Genomic DNA, 16,532 nt, shown 5'->3' with positions numbered 1-16,532 from the left:
AGTAGAACTCCTGGCATGGCTTATTTTATGGCTGACTTATTTTCGGGGAAACATGGTAGTAGTCAGTTTCTTATAAATCACAGGTGTGTTAAAGAAAGCTTAACAATAGTACCATCACAACTGTGCTTTTGTGAGAATATATAACCTTTATGCAATGGGCTATGACATCACAAGGGGGTTTTAGCGAGGAAAGCTGTTGTGACATCACAACTAACTATAGTAAGGTAAGCTTAGGGGTGGACATACTGCTTGTATAATCAAATTAGAAGCTGGAAATCAATGAGCCTTTAAGCTATCCTTGCATAGGGACCCTCTGTTGTTTGTATCTGCCTCTAGTAAGCTATAGTTTCAATCTGGTCAATCTGGTCATATTAGAAATGTCTTTGTCAAGTAAGTTGCTGTGATATGAAAATTCTGTTTCCATCAGGGATGCAGCTGTCACACCACAATAGGTTTCAGTCAGCTACTAGGACATTACAAGTGTTTTGGTCAAGTAATAATGCATGTATTGTGTTTCATGATTTATTGCACTGTGATATTTATTGCTAATGCTCTTGTGTGTTAATCTTGTCTGTGCAGTAGGATGCTTATGGGATCACATGACTGCATCAGCCTATCAGGGTTCCGGCCCTCCTCCCCTAGGTCTGTCTAGATGGGGAGGAGCTCATCAGTGTTGTAGAGGAAAGGAGAGAGAGTGGAGGTCAACTCCAGACCTCTGCTGTGGACTTTTACCTCACCACATGAGGACAGGCCTAAGGTACCCTGTCGCGGCATCAATCTGTGAAATCACCCTTCACTGGATCCTGCCGACCAGGTGGTCCATACAGTCTGTCCAGTCAAGTTCAGACCCAATTTAGCAGTGGGAAGAAGAGTCTGATCTTTTTTTCTCTGTGCAACTCCTCTAAAATACCGGACTCCCGATGGCCTCCATTAAAGTCAATCAGGTCCGTCAGGATCCAGCGGTGTCAGTTGTATCAGTTGTTGAGATGACTCTGGGGACAGCACAATAAGTTATATTAATGCAAGATCAGTAGTCGACATACTATTTGTATCATCAAATTAGCAGATGAAATAAAAAAATGCCCTATATTTTCTTGCAAAGAGACCTGTTTCTTGCACAGAGACCTGTTTTTGTCTACCCTTGGACAGATATAGATAATAAATAAATGATAACTTCTCTACTGATATAAAAATAAAATAATAACATTTTTGTTTAGTATCTGAAGACCAAATTGTATCTGTATTTATTATCCAATAAATCAGTTCTGCTCTGATCTCTTTAAAAATAACATAGCTCCCTTCTTCTCTTCATGCTGCATTATGTTGCTGCACTTGGCAAGTGAATAACTTATTTACAAGGTGCAATGTTTAGTACAACATAAAATCAGTTCCCTTGGTTCTTATTAATATGCAAGTGGAAAAATTACGGGAAGAGGACTAAAGACCTTGTTATAATAAAAAAATAGGCTAGGTATTAAAAAAAAAAAGCATAACATTCTTAGAATAAGGAATTATCTGCATCATGAAATATGTGTTCAAATACATAAATACAAGGAATTGGAGCCAAACGTGAGACCAGGATAGTAGTTTAATGGCAAACATAAAATATGCAGAATTTCTTTGTGATGTCTTACTCACATGATGTTTATGTAGTCTGCCATTTGAACACCTAAAAAAAACTTTGTTCAAACGTTTTCATTGGCTTAACCATATATTTTTGCATATAGCTTTTTCCTGCTAATGATATTAATGTCTCATTCCCCGAAATATGCAGTTCATTGCTTGTGTTAGTCTCAGTCAGAGGATCAGACAGATTTAGACAAAGCAAAGACATGGAGGGTAGGCCATAGCTATTGATATGTGCAGGAGAGGGGGAGAGAGAGAGATAAAGTGGCCCTGGGTTGTGTGTATGTAGGCTAAGGCTGTCTCTGTTCTTGATCCAATGATGTCCTCTGTCTCTGAAAGGTAATTCAAGGTTTTCCCCTAATCTTAGTAGCAGCAGCTATAGCGGCAGTAGTTTGGTGCTTAGTGTAACCCCTTCCTTGCTATGCGGCTGTTGTTTCTTTCATTTCTGTTAACTCAGCACCTTGCAAACCCAGTGCATCAGTAATCCCTTCTCCCTACACATCCCATCTATAGTTAACTTCAGCAAAGTGTTAGCCTGTTCAGCAAACTTTCACCAGTACAATGTTTTGGCATACCTGTAAGAAGTTGCATTTTGGCTGTGCCATCTCGGATGATCGGATCCCCACACGGGTGATCTGATCATCCATTAGAATACTTGCATTGCGGCAGATGCTGTGATGAGTATTGATCACAACCTCTGAGGGGTTAATGGCAGAAATCAGTGCAATCGCTTATAACCACCATTACCAGTGGGTCCCTGCCGTGCATGAAGCAAGCACCGTTCTAGTGCTCGTGTCATGTACAGGATGTAAATGTACATCCTGGTACGTTAAGTACAGGGCACCTGAACATACATTTATGTCCTGTGTCATTAAGGGGTTAAATAGGCACTGTCAGATTTAAAAAAAAAATATTTGTTGTACATCATAACAACAAAAAACGTGGTCTCAAATGGCTGGAGGTGCTCAACCCCAAATGCAGTTGTGCATATATACTGGGGGAGCAGATCCTGCCCTTATAGTCCGTTGCTAGGGGCGATCCCCAGCATAAAAATGCATACAATGGAGGATGCCTGCAGTGGACTACAAGTGCCACAATAGAATCCTACACCAGATAAACGGTGTGGATGTGTAACAATTAGAATACAATACAGAAATGTAGGTGCACTACTGTGGTAGATGTATACAATGACATTGTCATTGTATACATCTACCACAGTAGTGCACCTACATTTTTGTACATCATAAGGAACATTTATTTGCTTTTTATAAAAAAAAAAAAAAAAAACCAACCCATACCATCCAGAAAACAATCTTGTCTGGCTGCAGCATCATCTTTGTCCAAGCTGAAGCACAGGCATGGACAAAGTTAGGGTGGGACTAGCACTCCTCTGTGCTCACTCCTGTCCTTTTAAACTGAAGCATGAACGAGGGAATTACCGAGCAACCTGCATTAATTGGATAAAAACCCAGCACAGCAAACTCAGGGAGGAAGAATGAGTCCTGCAGAGTGAGGACACGCCCCCACCAAAGCACAGAATGACAAAGCAAGTGAGCAAGAGAAAGAATATATGTATGAGAGAAATATATGTGCTAGACACAAAAAATTATATGTACATGATCAGGATCAGGTACTGAGTAACATAACTTTTTTGGTGGGATATGACAAGGACGCTTTAAGCAAAACATGCAAAGCAAATGGGCTACATTGACTGCATAGTTGCATCTTAAATTCCTTTTTTATTTTATTTTCAGATATCCAATAGTACTCATGACTGTGAATGTAACTGGATTTACATGAAATATAACAGTATATGTAATGACATCATCTGCAATTACACTAGGCCAGTTCAAGCATGAGCTGAAAAGTAGGTAATATAATGTAGGGTATGTATGTAAGAATTTTACATGAAAGAAAACTGCTAAATAACTAGTTATGGATGAAGCAACTCTAAATGCACATTCTAGTTTTAACATGTCTAATGGTGAAATAAGAAATCCGAAGACAATGTTACCTCCAATAATATGGAGATCAGTTACAAACAAGGAGGTATGACCTTGTTCAGGCAAAAAAAAACGGCTTGCTCAAAGTGTGGGCAACATTACTTATCTTGTCGGAACATCTGGAATACTTCAATACAGCTTTCTTTCTTTCTTCCTTCCCCCTTCTTCATCAATCCTTGGCAATATTTATTGAGGAAATCCAAATGTTGGATGTTGTTTCAAATGGACAAACTAAAAAGCCAAGCCTCTTTTACAGACTTACATAATATATATTCTATCTGTTCTTTCTATGCCAGAAAGATACATGTAAAATAGCATTTAAAAGTGTCTTGGCTTTAAACCTACATATGCGCATAAAATGTAAATCATACACATCTTTACTATCTGCTCACATATGTAATCACCAGGACACAGCGATTTGGTTTGTGCCAAAACACATCTACAGAGTAAAGGGGTACGCCGCCAAAAACATCTTATCCCCTATCCACAGGATAGGGGATAAGATGTCTGATTGCAGGGGTCCCGCCACTGGGGACCCTCGTGACGGCATCCCAGTCATCTGTGCACGAAGCAAACTCTGCTCTGTGCCGGTTGACTGGCGACTATAGCCACCATGCCTCCTCCATTCGTGTCTCCCACTAATGCAAAACTAGAATTCCCAGCATGCCCAGACAGCCGTTAGTTTTGCAATAGCTCAAGAAACACTGTTTATAAAACACTGGTTTAAGTTGAAAAGGCCAAGGGAAGACATTGGAAAATGGGTGTTTTTCTAATTTTTGTTTTGATGGGACTTTTTGATCGCTTTTTTTTTCTTCACTTTTTTTCTGATAGATAAAGTGACCAAAAATATGCAATTCTGGACTTTGGTATTTATTTTTTTTTTTTTTTTAGTGAAGGGGCTTATTCACATTTCTTAACCTCCCTGGCGGTATGATTCTGTCTGGAAATGTGTACCAAAAGCGGTACAATTTTTTTTAACTGAATTTCACATCTCCCTCTGCCCATTTCACATCTCCCTCTGCCCATTTCACATCTCCCCCATCACATTCCCCTCTCCCTTGTCACATCCCCCGTCACTTTCTCCCCCCTCCTTGTCACATTCTCCCCCCTCCTTGTCACATTCTCCCCCCTCCTTGTCACATTCTCCCCCCTCCTTGTCACATTCTTCCCCCCTTGTCACATTCCCCCCCTTGTCACATTCTCCCCCTTCATGTTACATTCCCCTCCCCCTGTCACATCCCCCCCTGTCACATTCCCCCCCCATTCACATTCCCCCCCCAGTCACATTCCCCCCCCAGTCACATTCCCCCCCTTGTCACATTCCCCCCTTGTCACATACCCCCTGTCACATTCCCCCCCTGTCACATTCCCCCCCCCCCCTGTCACATTCCCCCCCTGTCATATTCCCCCCTGTCACATTCCCCCCCTGTCACATTCTCCCCCTGTCACATTCCCCCCTTGTCACATTCCCCCCTCTGTCACATTCTTCCCCCCCCCCCCCCCCCCCCCTTGTCACCTTGTCCTGCAGCAGCATACACTGGGTTTGCCGGGCAGATTTCAAACCTAGTGTCTTTGCTGCAGAACAAGCCCTTTCCCCTTCAGCCAATCGCAGGCTTTACACCACTGCGGCCTGTGATTGGCTGAAAAGTGAAAGGTCCTAGAAGATGAATAGTGAAGAGAGGACACCCCGGACCGCACGGAGGGGAACGGCATCTGCAGGGACCGGGACTAGGTGAGCAAAAGTTTTTTTTATTTTACTACTTCTTCCTTTTACACTTAGCTCAGTGTTTTTCTACCAGGGGGCCTCCAGCTGTTGTGAAACTACTACTCCCAGCATGCCCGGACAGCCTTTGGCTGTCAGGGCATGCTGAGAGTTGTAGTTTTGCAACAGCTGGAGGCCCCCTGGTAGGGAAACACTGACTTTTAGTATTTTTCTTTACCTGCTCTGGCCGGCCCCCGCAACGGGAGCCGACCAGAGCAGATAATCGCATGTTTTCCCGGGGGGCCGCATCGCTATATCGCATTGCTTTTGCGATATATCGTGCAGCCCGGCCGGGAACTCTGCAATTCTACCCCGAGCGTGACTCGGGGTTACCGATCCTGGCAGGGAAAATTAACCCCGAGTCACGCTCGGGAATACCGCTCAGGAGGTTAACTTAAAAAAAAAATGTACACTTTTTTTTTTATTCTCTAGAGGGGACTATTACATGCAATCTTCAATGTTTTTCCCAATTTAGACACCGCGGTCAACTTTTATTGCAGCCCACACAGAGTTTTTCTTTCACTACAAATCCGGCTGTGGATTTCACAGCAATTGCTTGGCTAATCTGTAGCAATATCCAGACATGTAACAAACATTGTTTTACCTTTTTTTACTGCAACGTGTGAATTTGATCTCTTGCATATGAATGGGGTTTGTTTAAATCTTGTCTACTTTGCTGCTATTTTCTGCTGTGGATTTCCTGCTTGCAAGGGTTAAACCTTGCACTCTTTTAATTGCCAGTATTATAGATTATCAGTAGAATTGTGCAAATTTAGAAAAAAATTTGGTTCATTCCGAATTTATTCGCGGCGAATCAATATAAAAAAACAGCTATTTCTGGCCTACAGAGAGGCTCAATAGGGGTGTAGAACACTTTGCTTTGTCCTAACACGCATAGGGAGTGTGCTGTGTTAGTGAAATAATAATTTTATTCAGTATGGCATGCAGATTGCAGGCATCGCTATTAGAATCACTGCGGCAGAGCGTCTGGATGTTGCAGCAGGGAGACCATATGACGTCAAAATTGAAGAGAATAAATAGATTTTTTATGTAATTTTTATTTAAGTTAATTTGAATTTATTTAACTCCAACCTGTTTCATTGGATTCTTGTGGTAATTCCACAGCTAATATATGATGTCGACGACCATAGGGCCTCAGTCTTGAAAAGATCATATTGATAAAAAAAAAAAAAATGAAATTTAAGATTTTGAAATTAAAATGAAAGATTTTGAAATTGAAATTTAATATTACACGACCAAGTTTTAATGTCCCGGGCCCAGGTGTTTACTTTGAATAAATAGTTTGGTTACAAAGGACTAAATCTAACAAGGTGTCACCTGGCGGCACAATGACAGAGCCTGGAGGTGGCATCAGAATGAGGAGACCATATAATGGCTGAATGACACAGCCTGGAGTTTGCAGCAGCATGATGAGAACATATAGTGGCTGAAAGACACAGTCTGGAGGTGGCAGAAGCATGAAGAGAACATATAGTGTCTGAATGACACAGCCTGGAGTTGGCAGTAGCATGAGTAGAACATGTAGTGGCTGAATGACCCAGCCTGGAGTTGGCGGCAGAATGAATAGAACATATAGTGGCTGAATGACACAGCGTGGAGGTGGCGGCAGCATGAGGAGACCATATATTGGCTGAATGGCACAGCCTGGAGTTGGCGGCAGCATGAGGGGAACGTATAGTGGCTGAATGGCACTGGCTGGAGTTGGCGGCAGCACGAGTAGAACATATAGTGGCTGAATGACACAGCCACGAGTTGGAGGCAGCATGAGGGGAACATATAGTGGCTGAATGGCACAGCCTGGAGTTGGCTTAGATGAGGAGACCATATAGTGGCTGAATGACACAGCCTTGAGTTGGCGGCAGCATGAGTAGAAAATATAGGGGCTGAATGACACAGCATGGAGGTGGCGGCAGCATATGGAGACCATATAGTGGTTGAATGGCACAGCCTGGAGTTGGCAGCAGCATGAGGGGAATATATAGTGGCTGAATGGCACAGGCTGGAGTTGGCGGCAGCATGAGGGGAACATATAGTGGCTTAATGACACAGCCTGAAGTTGGTGGCAGCATGAGTAGAACGTATAGTGGCTGAATGACACAGCCTGGAGTTGGCTACAGATGAGGAGACCATATAGTGGCTGAATGGCACAGCCTGGAGTTGGCGGCATTATGAGTAGAACATATAGTGGCTGAATGACACAGCCTGGAGTTGGCTACAGATGAGGAAACCATATAGTGGCTGAATGGCACAGCCTGGAGTTGGCGGCAGCATGAGGAGAACATATTGTGGCTGAATGAGACAGCCTTGAGGTGGCAGCAGCAGCATTAGGAGTCTTGAAAGTGACCCGGTGACTGAGTGGTGCAGTGGGTGGAAATACCAGTGCCCGGTGACAAAGGTGGGTAAAAAAAGGTCTGACGCGGAGGAATGTTTGTAACTGTAGAGCAGCGCCGTAAATCTGTTTGCCCCTATCCATATTTGTGAAGTGTTGGTGTGGCACCATGGCCAATCTACTCTGGTGCATCAGGCATTAGTGGGTGGAAATCCTCACTATGCGGGTGAAGAAAGGTACTCACCAGCGACTGTAGACTCACACTGCTCCTGACGATGGCGCCGATAGACATTCGGCCAACTGACTACATAGGATGTCTCTGTAGTAGGTCAGTTCGTCCTCTCCCTCTCAGTGGGTGTAAAAAAGGCCCCCATTTTGTGCCAGTAGCAAGGGTCCAATAAGGTGGTAAGCCAGAAGTCATCCCGCTGCCGAATGGTGACAATTCGGCGGTCACTACACAAGCAAGTGAGCATGCATCGTGCCATTTGTGCAAGTGACTCGGAGGGACTCCCTACCCCCATCTCCACTGCATACTGCCGCAGTGCGTCTGGGTCCTCTGTCTCGCCTTCCTCATAACCCTCTAGCTCCTTTTGCTGCTCCTGCTCCTCCTCTCCTGTCAGATGACTAGAAAAACCACCCATTTTGCGAAACCTAAACTCCTCCCCCTCCTCCTCCAGTTCAGCCCCCACAGGGCTCATGTGGCTGTGAGATGTAGGTGCCACGTTTCCACTGCCCTGACCAGCCATAGTTTCCAACACTTGTTGTAGGAAATGAAGCAGTGGAATAACGTTTAGTGTTGAGCGGCATAGGCCATATTCGAATTCGCGAATATATGGACGAATATTTGTCATATTCGCGAATATTCGCATATTCGTAATATTCTCGTTTTATTTCCGCATATGCGAAAATTAGCATATGCGAAAATTAGCACACCGGTCTCACACAGTAGTATTAGAGCCTTCTTACACCACATAGGCTGGAAGCAGAGAGGGATGATCACTGTGATGTGTACTGTGAAAAAAATAAAAATTAAATAAAAAAAAGAATATTCGTAATTACGAATATATAGCGCTATATTCGCGAATATGCGGTATTCGCGAATAAAATTCGAATTGCTAATATTCGCGAGCAACACTAATAACGTTGTTCATCCTGTAATCCTGGTGACTGACTAATAATGTGGCTTCCTCAAAGGGCCTGAGCAAACGGCAGGTGTCATGTATGAGCTGCCACTGGTTGACATTGAAGTTACATAGGGGAGTCCCCCTATCCGCTTGGATCATCAAGAAATCGGTGATTGCTTTTCTCTGTTCGCAGAGGGTGTGCTTTGTGGTGTACGAGTGGAGTGGAGTAAGTCATACTCCGATTTATTTATGAATGACTTTTAGCAGTTCCTCCCCTATGTGACTCTGTTCGCCAAGGCAAACCATGTGAAGAACAGCGTGACACCGCCGTGCCCTGCACACATGGTATGCTGGAGGGGCACTTAGACTTGTCCGTGCAGTGGAGGCTGAGGACACGGTGGAGGGTGAGGAGGCAAAGTCGCACACTGTCACAGGACCAACGGCCTGAGAGCGTGGAGACGGAAGCGGCATGACCTGTCCAAGTTGCTGTTGTGGCTGTACATCAACCACATTTACCCAGTGGGCCTTAAAGGACATATATTGTCCCTGACCATAGTTACAGCTCCACACGTTGGCACTTTAGTACACATCGACAGGCTCAAGGACTGGCCCACCTTCTCTTCCACAAAATTGTGCAGGGCTGGTACAGCCTTCTTTGCAAAGAAATTACAGCTTGGCACTCTCCACCTCAGCTTGGCACAAGCCATCAGTTCTCTGAAAGGTGCAGAGTCCACCACTTGAAAAGGGAGGGACTGCAGCACCAGCAACTTGGACAGGAGCACATTCAGCTTCTGCGTCATTGGATGAGTGGGCATATACTGCTGTCTCTTGGACATGGCTTCGGCGATGGATTGTTGGCGGAATGACTGACTAAAAGTAGGAGGAGCAGGAGCATCTGGAGCGACAGAAGAAGGGTATGACACACAGCTCCCTTTGGCTGAAGTGGTGGAGTCTTGGCTGACTGAAAGAGGGAGCGTCGTGCCACTGGGTGATGCAGCAGGCTGGACCACTACATCAGAGCCACAGTTCTCCCAGGCCGCTTTATGGTGGCGCAGCATATGTTGACGCAGGGTCGTGGTGCCAACATTGGGACCCTGGCCACGCTTTACCTTCTGCTGACACATCTTGTATGTGGCTATGTTAACCTCCTCTGGATGCTTGATGAAAAACTGCCACACCACCGAGTGGCTGATTTTCCCACCAACAGTCCGCACTAATTGACTTCTACTGCCGCTGTCTCCAGGAACCCCTGTTCCACTATCACCCGGGAAGGTAGACTGCTGTGAAGCAGGTGGACTCCCCCGGACACGTTTGGCTTCAGAATTCCAACTTCTGCCACCATGCTGACTTGCCAACCATGCTACCAACTTGCTGGCTCAGCTGCTGCCTCACAGGCAACCTGCAACCCTCTTCTCCTGATGATGATGAAGCCCCTTCTGCACACGGCTCCCAATTGCGATCGGCTTCTTCATCAAGTGTCTGCACATCACTGATGTCCTCCTCAGGTTCCTCAACAGTGTCTGCTTCAGGACCCTGAAAGCTGACAACACCGCCTCCCACATCACTCACCTCATCACTACTTGCCCACCTAACAGAGGAAGCGACCGATGTCTCCTCTACTTCTTGGCTGGCCAGTAGCTGCTGACTGGCCTCTATTAGATTGTCCTCAAAGAATAGTGGAGCTTAACCCACAGCATAAGATACTCCTTTAGGGGAGGGAACAGCATAGGACAGAGGCAATGGGAGGACAGGGACTGCTCCCGGGCCATGCCAATTGAAGGTTGTGTCTGAGGAACCCACCGACTGTTGACTGGGGGTATCAGATGTCACTTGTGATGAAGTGGATGACTGTGTTAACCAATCGATGATGGCAGATAGGTTGCTGGTCAAGACACGATCGCTAGCTGATACCGGGAGCTCAGGCCTCACGCTGCGACTCCTACTGCCACTCGCCCCTAGTCTGCTGCGACCTCTGCCTGATGAATTTAGGCCTCTGCCACTCCTCTGTGCATATCCTGGCACTTCTCTGCCTGACATACTTAGTGCGTATATGAGGGGAGTACAATACGCTTTGCTACGTATACAACAGTATTTGTCTAGAACAGTAGCAGGTGTGTACTTTTCACTGTGCTTTCACAGTACCTAGGCCCTTGACAGATTAACAGGTACAAAATAGTACACTACTTAGATGTAGGTATGTGGCATGCACTTATAAAGGCAGAAACATGCGCTACAGTAAGCTTCAAGAAGTAGTGGAGTAAAACACCAGCCGGTGATCACTTTTGCCTGGACTTTCACAGTATCTAGGCCCTTGACAGATTAACAGGTACAAAATAGTACACTACTTAGATGTAGGTATGTGGTATGCACTTATGAGTGCAGAAAATTGTGCTACAGTATGCTTAAAAAAAATGTATTGGAGTAAAACATCAGCCGATTATTACTTTTGCCTGGCCTTTCACAGTATCTAAGCCCTTGACTGATAGAAAGGTACAAAATAGTACACTACTTAGATGTACGTATGTGGTATGCACTTATGAGGGCAGAAAAATGCGCTACAGTACGCTTAAAAACGAATATTTGCACAACACCAGCAGTACACAACAGTGCATCAGCACACAATCGCAGTGTACTAAACCCAAAATTGCACTCTCTCACAGACTATTAGGAATGGACTGCTCAGTGTTATACTGTCTACAGATTAGTATAACCAGCAGACCATTTGTTGCGGAACAAAGACACAGAGTTGCGCTGAAAAATGATTCCTCCATCCTCTGCTAAAGTTTCTCTAGCTGAGCCAGCTTGTTCAAATGTATGAGGCAACCCACAGCTCTCTGCCCCTCTCTGTAATACAATACTGTAGAAAGTGACTGGGAGGTTAATGGCTGCAGTAAAAATTATTTTCAGTGAAAAAAACACTGCTTTCTGTCCACAAGAATGCTAACATGATTAGGAGGTGAAAAGCTGCTGGAAAAAGCTTTTCAATGTAACACACAGCGCTGTCTGTTCTATCTCTCTACAGTGAAAGGATGAAGTGATTAGCCGGAATATTGGTGCCGATTATATAGGGCTGTGACATCACAGGAGTGATTGGCTGCTGATAGGTTGCATGTGATTCAGGATCATCCTGCCTACCCTTGTTCCTGCCCTTTTCAGAGTTCCTTGCCCCATGTCTTCACATGTGGTTCCACCATTTTAGATGCCCTAGAACCTGGACCGCACTTAATGGAGTCTATTGAATCGCGGCGATATTCACATTCGTTTCTAATAAAAATTTTCATGAAATTCATAACAAATTCGGATTCGTCAGATTCGATTTGGTCATCTCTAATTAACAGCTGTGTCTTAAGCCAAACCCTTAAAATAACCTTAGGAGCAGATTTCTGATATTTTAATGAATGCCTTCCTTTGCCTCAACTCTGTTGCCAGGTTCTGCAGTGTAAGACAATGCTCTCTCTCTCTCTGCCAAGATTAAACAATTGTAGCCAGATTTAATATTTTTGTCAACAGCTAAAGTGTTGGATTTATTACTTTAATTTTATTTAAATTCCACATTTACTTGTTTCAAAAGAGAGTGACTAGGCCCATTGACCACAGTATGATGTTCTTGATAAGTAATTGATAAGTAATTGTTATGATCATAAGATTGACCTTGATCCCCAGTGGAACAGTTTACTCCAGATTCTCAAAGAATAACCTTGTAGTTACTGGAGTTGCATTCACACTTGGTAAGAATAGAATAGTTGTTGTTACTTGTATAATCTTTCTCTACGATGTGGGGTGGGGGCTTGTGATTTCACGGTCATGCCCCCTCAATGCAAGCCTATGGGAGGGGAAGTGACGGCCACCACGCCCCTCCCATAGACTTGCATTGAGGGTGTGTGGCCGTGACGTCATGAGCAACCATGTTATCACAAGCCTCCTGCGCTGCACTCAATGTTCTAAACAAATGCCGGATGCAGCAGGGAGATCATGGGGGTCCCCATCGGCGGGACCCCGGCGATCAGACATCTTATCCCCTAGGGCATTAGATGTCTAGGGGCGCAGTACTCTTTTAAGATTGAAGCCATAGATGGCTGATGATCTACGCTGAGCCTTCCATGCTGCTGAGGGCCCAGTATAGCATACCCTATCTAGGTGTTATTTGTGTGTTTGTGTGTGGGGGGGGGGGGGGGTACAGCAGCCACCTGTAGCCCATGCCCTCCATTATCGTAATCACCTAGTTGCCTAAGAATAGGTTGCATGCAAATCAAATTTTCGCTCTAAGGTACCACGCTTGTATGTACACACTTGTCATTGGTGTGATTTATGATCTTCCTTGGTTGCAGGAGAAGGGTTACTACAGACCCAGGTCCCCTTGTACCATGTCACACCATCTCACTCTTACCTGTGCCTGGTATCTGTAGAGTCTTTAGTCATGTATATAACAGTGTTATCCAAATAAACATACGCAGGCACGGACTGAGTCTTATTGAATGCTTTACTTATAAAGGACAAGGAGAAGAGACAAAAATAGAACAAAAAACAGTGCAAAATAATCAACTGCACCAGTTCCACTGCTCCCCATATGATCCCAGAGCAATTACTTTCAAGCCAATGCCCAGTCATCACAGGCAACACCAGCATTGCTCCCCTGCACGTTCTGCAAAGTTTGTCATGGAAATACTTGGGCCACATTGCCTGTACAGTTGCCTCCTATGTTAATGATTGGTGGTCATTGCTGTTTGATGTTTCATGGTGTGAACAAAGGTTTGGCTATTGCAGCTCTACCATGGATATTGGCCCAGATTTACCATTCTGTCTGCAAAAACAGACGTAGACGGACAGACTTTAAATCTGCCAAATTTTTAAGGTGTCTCAGACTGATTGATGAATCTGGTAAATCTTAAGACTGTAAAGTGTAAGTTTAAACCAACTATTTATTTATTTATTTTTTGCTTAAAGGGGTTCTCCGGTGCTTACACATCTTATCCCCCTATCCAAAGGATACGGGATAAGATGTCTGATCGCGGGAGTCTCGCAGCTGGGGACCCCTGTGATCATGCATGCGGCACCCCATTTGTAATCAGTCCCCGGAGCGTGTTCGCTCCGCGTCTGATTACGGTCGACCGCAGGGCCGGCGGCGTGTGACGTCACGCCCTCGCCCCCCTGTGACGTCACGCTCCGCCCCTCAATGCAAGCCTACGGGAGGGGGCGTGAAGCGAACACGCTTCGGGGACTGATTACAAACAGGGTGCCGCGTGCATGATCACGGGCGTCCCCAGCTGTGGGACTCCCGCGGTCAGGCATCTTATCCCCTATCCTTTGGATAGGGGATAAGATGTGTAAGCTCCGGAGTACCCCTTTAAACATGGGCCAGAGTGTAGATACATATTTGGAACAGTTATTGGAGTTTCCCAAGCCATGCCTCTTTTTTTATGAATCTTCACCCCCTTTAAATGGAGACATTTTGCAGTAAATTAGCCAAAAAGTGTCTCAAATGCATGATAAATGTGGCAGGAGTCCTTAAAGACAGTTTGTGGCATGCATTTTGCTAAGAATGCACCAAAATCCTAATGATTTTCACTAATACTGGTGCTCTGAAACTTGCATTTAACTCTGCAGTAATTTGAGGGGCTTTAGTTTTTTTTTCTCTTCTGTCTCTTACGTCAGGATTAGAATTTTGACCACAGCTACTTCTGTCTGAAGATGTTTTGCCAGTTTTTGCATCCTGAGATGTGATCAAAGAAACAACAGACTTCAACACACTCATCAACTCAGCAACATGGATCACAGGTGCCCCTACCAGGTGCACACCACAAATCATTCCACATCGCAGCTCTGTTAGGTCTGACATATCATGGTCTTCAGACACAGCACGAGTAATAAAATTTATTAACCACAATATAAGCTATGTGACTGAGAAAAAAGGAGATTCTTACTGGAAGACTATGTAAAAATAGAAGTGTTCAAGTTATTTTGTCAAACCTCTGTTTAACATGTTACCTTAAAAGCCAATGAAATCTATGTAATGATAAAAAAAGACTAATTTTATAGGAGTTTATTAAAATTATAATTGTAAGCTTTTATTGCACAGAAGTCTCTTTGACTAGACCTATCCAGGACATTTCCATTTGCCTGGTTTTACACAAATTGTATTTTTTCTGTAAGTAAAACCAACCACTGTCAGCTTGTGTCCCGTTACTGTCAGTGAGGACAAGCTGTGAGCAGACGGCATACTGAGGGAGGGGGTGGAGACCTGCACAGTGAGGCCACGCCCCCTCCCTTTGAGAGGAATTCAGACTAGTGAGCTAAATTAAAAGTGTAATAAAACAATAAATAAAGGTGCTAGACACATAAAAATTAGATGTACATGGTCAGGATTAGGTACTGAGTGATATATTTAAAAAAAAATAATTGTTGTTGGATCTGACAGGTACGCTTTAATAAAGATCATTTAACCCCTTCTCTAATAAAAGTAAGAATCACCCCCCTTTTCCCATTTAAAAATTGTGTAAATAAAATTAAACATATGTGGTATTGCCGCATGCGGAAATGTCGGAACAATAGAAATATATTGTTAATTAAACTGCATGGTTAATGGTGTATGTGTAAAAAAAATTCCAAAATAGCGTATTTTTGGTCACTTTTTATATCATGAAAAAATGAATAAAAAGCAATCAAAAAGTCAGATAAATATAAAAATGTTACCAATAAAAACTTCACAAAAATTGTGCCCTCATACCGGCCCGTACGCAGAAAAATAAAAAAGTTATAGGGGTCAGAAGATGACAATTTTAAAAGTATGCATTTTCCTGCATGTAGTTATGATTTTTTTTAGAAGTACGACAAAATCAAACCTATATAAGTAGGGTATCATTTTAACTGTATGGACCTACAGAATAAAGATTAGATGTCATTTTTAACGAAAAATGTACTGCGTAGAAACGGAAGTCCCCAAAAGTTACAAAATGGCATTTTTTCTTCAATTTTGTCTGGATGACGATGAAGGTCCGGGCAGTGGTCTTCAACCTGCGGACCTCCAGATGTTTCAAAACTACAACTCCCAGCATGCCCGGACAGCCGATGGCTGTCCGGGCATGCTGGGAGTTGTAGTTTTGGAACATCTGGAGGTCCTCAGGTTGAAGACCACTGTTAAATCAGACATTGACAAGTGGTGATGATGAAGGGGGTGGTGTGGGATAATGACATGGTAATGATGACAGGGTAATGATGAAGGGGGGGGATGATGACAGGGTAATGATGAAGGGGGGATGATGACAGGGTAATGATGAAGGGGGGATGATGACAGGGTAATGATGAAGGGGGGATGATGACAGGGAAATGATGAAGGGGGGATGATAACAGGGTAATAATGAAGGGGGGGATGATGACAGGGTAATGATGATGAAGGGGGGATGATGACAGGGTGATGATGACAGGGTGATGATGATGAGGGTGTTAATGATGGGGGTCTGGATGATGACAGGGGGGGGGTGATGTATTTCCCACCCTAGGCTTATACTCGAGTCAATAACTTTTCCTGGGTTTTTGGGGTGAAATTAGGGGCCTCGGCTTATATTCGGGTCGGCTTATACTCGAGTATATACGGTATATGAAATGAGGTTAAATTATAAGCAAAAAATGTGAATTAAAACAGTTTGAAAGCAAACACTTTCATGAAAGTG

At 44.1% G+C, this 16,532-nt stretch overlaps 1 long non-coding RNA gene across 1 annotated transcript; it reads left to right on the top strand.

Annotated features, from left to right (window-relative positions):
- The first annotated feature begins 259 nt into the window (after nucleotides 1–259).
- Nucleotides 260–14,732, top strand: LOC130272670 (uncharacterized). The gene is made up of 3 exons (XR_008843678.1): nucleotides 260–335; nucleotides 3,381–3,493; nucleotides 14,518–14,732. It is a non-coding gene; the product is annotated as an uncharacterized LOC130272670 (long non-coding RNA).
- The last annotated feature ends 1,800 nt before the right edge of the window (nucleotides 14,733–16,532 follow it).

The sequence above is a fragment of the Hyla sarda genome, chromosome 5 (assembly GCF_029499605.1).
Source record: "Hyla sarda isolate aHylSar1 chromosome 5, aHylSar1.hap1, whole genome shotgun sequence".
NCBI lineage: Eukaryota > Metazoa > Chordata > Amphibia > Anura > Hylidae > Hyla > Hyla sarda.
Note: the sequence above shows the minus strand (reverse complement) of the source record. Positions and strands in the feature narration are given on the sequence as shown.